This window comes from Pavona decussata, unplaced genomic scaffold (genome assembly GCF_977016875.1).
Source record: "Pavona decussata unplaced genomic scaffold, jaPavDecu1.1 SCAFFOLD_36, whole genome shotgun sequence".
Lineage (NCBI taxonomy): Eukaryota > Metazoa > Cnidaria > Anthozoa > Scleractinia > Agariciidae > Pavona > Pavona decussata.
This window is the reverse complement of record NW_028145458.1, coordinates 976,318-982,500: the sequence shown is the minus strand read 5'-3', so window position 1 is coordinate 982,500 and position 6,183 is coordinate 976,318.

Sequence of the window (6,183 nt, the reverse complement as noted above, 5' to 3'; positions counted from 1 at the left end):
AGGAGCCTTGAAAGAAGCTAAGAGTTACAGACAAGCATTGCGTGTTAAACAAGAGGCAATGATTGACTTTGATTCCAGAACATTTTTTTTAGTGATTTGAACACTGGTTTCTCTGTTGAAGTAAATTGTGTACAATTTAGGGGAGCCATGTAATGATTAATGTGTAATAGTTAACCATAATTGTGTAACTTCCGTTGGGTTATGAGATGCAAATAGCTCAGCAGATCAATTTTCTTAATCGAGCGACGAGATAACACGTGTTAATATAGTAGCGTTGATTACTCGAAAGAAACCGAAAGAAAAGAGTTAAGATTGGAGAAAGAGGTACGATTTGTAGTTGTAATTTGTATTAATCTATTTAGTTATAGTATTTCTCTTATATTATTGCTCGTGATTAGTGTTATTTTGTGAATTTCTAGTACCGTGATACGCCCCCTTTTGCGTTGTTATTGTACTATCGATGTTCTGTACGAATTATAGTAATAGGCTTTTCGTTGTAATTATCCTTTCAGTTTTTACGTAATCAAGTAAATCAAAAAATTAAAGAGCTTGGATCGATACGAGTGGCTTACTTGGTTTCAGTATAAAGTCTTATCTAAATATCGCGTTCGGAGCAACGATGGAATGTCTCTAGATCCCTCCGTCCGCTACACAATAAAACAGTGAGTTTGCAAAGACTTGGCAATCTCCAAAGGAAACTTCAACGCTTGGGTGTCACCGGGAGTTACGCAGAGATTATTGAAAACCAGAAATCCGAGGGAATAGTAGAAGTCGCAAGCGATCCACCGCAAGGCAAGGAATTTTACATACCACATAAGCCAGTGATTCGTATGGGAGCTGAAACAACGAAATTAAGAATCGTTTATGATGCCTCGTCTCGTGCAAGCCCTTAAGTGCCAAGCTTGAATGATTGTCTATATTCTGGGCCGCCGCTGCAAAACCACCTTTGAAGTGTCTTAGTACGCATGCGGTTTCATCCAGTCCTGATCGCTGGCGACCTACAACAAGCATTTCTTCAGGTGCGCATCAAAAAAGAAGAAAGAGATGGTCTCAGGTTCCATTGGCAGACCAGCCAACATTCTGAAGTAGAAGTCTTGAGATTTACACGGGCGCTGTTTGGTCTTGTGCCATCCGCCTTTCTCCCTGGGGGAGTGACTGAATGCCATCTGGAAACCTGGGAAAAACAAATGCCAGCTCTGGTTGCTGAACTGCGTAAAAGTCTATATGTCGATGATCTGATCAGCGGGAAACCAACTGTGCAAGAGGCGAGGGAACTTAAAGAGGGAGCTATTTCAGTTTTTGCGGACGCCAAGTTCAAGTTACACAAGTGGCACTCGAATGTCGCCGAATTAGAAGAGAGAGACAGCCGGATTGGAGACGAGAGTACGTTTGCCAAACAGCAGCTTGGTCACTCAAGAGCAAAGAACGGAAGTCTCCTTGGGCTCCTATGGGACAAACAAGAAGATCAGATCGGGATAGTTATGCCTCGAGACGATGAAACCGTATCCAAAAGAGCGTTGTTACGTAATTTAGCGAGGATCTACGATCCTCTTGGCCTTGTGGCGCCTTTAACTGTCAAGGGAAAGTTCATTTACAGAGATGCGTGCAACGCGAAAGTGGCCTGGGATGCACCGCTACCCCAACAGCTAGCGAGCCAGTGGACATGATGGAATGCAGAGCTACCAGCTGAGGTCATGTTGGCAAGGATCTTAACCTGTGCGCAAGAGCAGATAGAAGAAATAGAGCTTCATGCCTTCCGAGACGCAAGCAAGAATGGAGTGTGTGCAACAGTACATGCAGTGGTGAGACAGTCATCAGGAGTGAACCAGGGATTAGTAACTGCTAAAGCTCGACTTGCGAAGCAAGGTCTGACCATTCTCCGGTAATTCGGGATCATGGGTAAATATTGCCGCGCAATATGTCAACATAGTCCCGCATAAATTGTATTATGACACCTTCACTCGCTCACGTTCTTTTTAAAATTTCTAACTGCTGTTTTCACGAAACTTTGCATCCCTTTCTTGTTTAATTATTTAAAAAAAATTTATCTGAGAAAAATTCGACCTATCTTCCCTATAAGTAACCTTAAAAGTTCAAAGGTAATAGCCAGTTGCTGTTCTCAATTAAGGAAAAACCAGCAAGAATTATGGGCTTATGTTTAGTTTGTACCCACCTGCAATCAAATATACCTTGCAGACCTTGACTTGCCTCAATTTCTTCTCGTAATTTCAAAAATTATTTTGGCACTGTCATCACAAGGGCGAATCTTGACCTTGTTTATTCCTGTGATTTTCGCGCACTTGTATATCACATTTCACTTGTCACGCAATGAAAGTTATTCGCGTTGTTCAAAACTTTGAACCTCTAATATGCGGTTATATCTAGTTTTCAGTCGTGTTATCTGGTAGTGATTGAATGAGTCAAGTAGTCAGTAACACTGTTGTACTATTCTTCAGTGTTTTCGACAAACACAGAAAATCAAAGCCTGATTGGCGAGTGCATTTTTACAGATGGGCATAGAGAAGATTGTTTGTTTCTACTTCCTGATCATAAATGTATACAGAGGTAAAACAACAGATGCATTTCATCCATGTAGCAAGTCGAGAAACGGCTGATGTTTACATTTTATGTTGGTGCGCGATTTTTTCAGTTTTTTCTTTTGGTGGACTTTATTCATAATATTTTAAGCAAATTCTGTTTTAGGTCACGTAAAAAGGGAGCATTTACACTTTCTAGCTTAATAATAATGGTAGTTTGGAAGTGTAGCATGATATGAGAGACAGAGTATTAATTTCACTGATTTCAAGTTATTTCCCTGGGAACGGCTCTTTCATCTTGCTCAATATAAACTCAAAAATTTTCCCTGAAAGGAATCATTTGATAACCTAATGCTAATATGGGGAGCACTCAAGTTTGAAGCTAGTTATTTACGTGTATAAAAGCATGAAATGAACACAGAGACCTTGGCTTTTATCTAAAAGCTTCCGTGAAGTGTATTGATAAGTGCAAAGTAACAGGAGGAACATAAAGTACTGAAATGGCGAATTGTGTCAAAGTGCATTCCACATATCTCGACCTAGCGCGTCGCTTTTCACAGGCCAAACTAAATATTTTAACATGATAAATAAGAAAAATTGCCTGTTCAAAAAAGTTATTTCATTACCACTGTGTTTGTATACCCTTGATAATATGGTCATCTGAAATATGGCAAAAATCACTCTATCTAAGGAATAATAAACATTGTATTCTTTACGTGAGCAACTTTAAATGAAAGAATGTTCAGGTGGAGATAAAATATAGTTTGGAAGCAAGCACAAGGGATGTAAAAACGATTGTGAAAGTGTCAACTCGAGAAAACGCTGCCTTGTCTTGAGCGAGAGTTTTGAACATGTACTTATTTGCATAATTTCAATTGGGCCATTGGCCACGCTTTGGCTGATTTCTAACTTTCCCAATTTTTGTCAAAATAAAAGTTCGCTGGAACTTGTGAATATTATTTTTGAAAATAGTTCACCAAAAGGGTCTTTTGGGGCAAATTAAAAGAAATTCGAATTTTCGCTTCTGTCACCAGATTCTTGAAAGTTACTGACAATGGCTCTTAAAGATGTTTGTGGTGAAAATATAACACCAAAGCAACATTATGATATTCATTTGCCAAGTCAGATTCTAAAATTTGGACCATTAATCAGAGCATAGGCAATGAGATCTGAAGCCAAGCATCATCAGTTCAAGAAAATTCCGAAAATTACTAAAAACTTTAAAAACCTGCCCAAGACGTTGGCCGAAAGGCACCAAAGTGGGGTTTGTGCAGATTCTGTTCCACTTTCAATTGATGACGCTGCCTGAGCTGAAGAGCACCCTTTTTTTCAGAGGGACTTGACAGTGATTGGTGGTGGATCCACCTACTCGAGAATCCTTGATGCAAATGAAAGAGCTGCTGCGGAGGGTTACATTGCGAGGTTCTACCCAACCTTTAGACAGCTGTCAGGCCCGGTTCAGACGCCGTACTTCACATGAGCCGAATCAAATTCGAATTTAGACCGACCCAAATTAATTAATCCCGGCTGAATTGATTCAGACGCCAAGCTTAATTCAGCCAAAATTAATTCCCCTAAAAATTGCGGATTCGGGTCAAGCGGTAAAATATACCTTGAAAAAACAGCCAAAACATGGTGGACGCTGGTAACAAAATGCAAACAAGAGCCTTTTTTCTGCGAAAAATACTGGAAAACTCAGCAAAAAGAAGAAGAAGAATGCAAATCGCATTAACCTATCTTGTTGCAAATGGGAATTTTACATTTCAAACATTTATATTTTGTCGTGCTAAAACACGAACTACACATGTCAGCTTCGCTAGAACTCGTCACAGAAAGTTTTGCCCGCCAGGCCGCCATGTTGTTGTTTTCTTCAACACTCTTCTACGCATGCCTTAAGGGAAAACTGCTGGAAAAATACATTATAATAATTTATGCATTCGATTCGGCTCGTGTGAAGTACGGCGTCTAAATCAAAGCCGGTCTACAGCCGTTTTTCCCGGCTGAGCCAGGCGGGAAAAATTGCTGAGCCGATCTGAATTAAATTGGCTGTTCTGAATTGATTCAGACGCCTTACTCGTTTTGGCTCCTGTGAAGTACGGCGTCTGAACCGGGCCTCAGACGCTTCTATGTCCCAAGCAGCTTCTGTGACAGTCCATGGGACTTGTTATAAAAGAGATGTTAACACAATCTTGTTAGCAGAAATGAAAGATAGAAATCCTCTGTTTGGCTCACTTCAGAAGATATGGTTGTGCAGCACGTATGTTTTCTTTGGCCTCAGTCCTTATGACACTGTTGAGTTTTCAAGTGATCTTAATAGCTATCAGATAAAGGATGAAGAACTACCTAGTGGCCTGTTTATTGTAGAAGTAGAGGACCTTTTGATTTCGTCAGTAATGCATGTATACAGGCACAATGGAAACAAGTATGTTTGTCCCAGGGAGGATGCGAATGCCCTCTTGGATAATTGACGTTGTTAAGAGGATGTTAAGTGGACTATTTTCCGAGTTATTTCATGAAACTCAATTTGAAATTTAAGTTTTTTATTAATACATCATACTTTTTGTAGTTTAGATTCTGGCATATTGCAATGCTACTTACCAAGGCTCAGATGTTGATGGTTTTCAGATTTACTTAAAGGCAATATCTGTTACTTTACATAATATTGTACTTGGATAAGAATTGATTTTGTCGTGAAAATGTTAAGAGAACTATTTTCTGCGTTATTTGAAGAAAAAAATCAATTTGAAATTAAAGTTGCATCATACTTTTTGTATGTTACATTCTGGCATATTGCAAAGCCACTGACCAAGGCACAGATAAATGTTGATGGTTTTCAGATTTACTTGAAGTTCATATCTGTTTGCTTACATAATACTAATACCATGTAAAGGTAAGACATACATCAATAAATAATTGTTGCTGTTATACATGACAGTTGCGTGGGTATCTTTGTCTATAGCGGCAATATTTACCCATGATCCCGAATTACCGGCAAATTTGCATATTTTTGTTTACATCGTGTTTGTCTTCAAGCATTGCGTAAAAGGTTGTTATGAAGAAAGGGAAACTAGAAAAGTCGCCTTGGGCGAAAGCTAGGAAAAAACCGGGGCTAAAGAAGGTTGAAAAATCATTTGACCAAGCCAAAAAACTTTAGCTGGCGGAGAGCGACAAGGGTTCTTGGTACAACCAGTCAGATTTTCTTTCAAACCCATCGTTGTCGAAAGATATCGGGGCAAGCCGGATAAAAATAACTGCCTCGGCAGCAGAGAAATTCGAGGATGAGAAATCGGATAGTGGAGAGTCGAACATCAGTTCAGAGTCCGAAATCGAAGATGCCGGCGACAATCCAGCCACTTTCGCCGTTGATGACTGGCTGAAAGCAGTGAACCTCAGCGCGCAGCCTCGTGTACTGATAGCGGTGAGGAGTGCGTGACTCGTGTCAACTCTGCTGGGGCTGCCAGTTTCATGTTCTGCGTCTATCTGCCGTTTTCTTCTTTGTTTTGGTTTTGCTGGTGGCTTTCTCGTGCCAGACTTAACTTTTCCCATAAAGAAATCGCTTTACAATATTACAGTAACACTAAATGCTTCCGTGGGGAATTTCGATTGTTTTTTTATTTACAGAACTCCCCATGGAATGCTTCTTTGT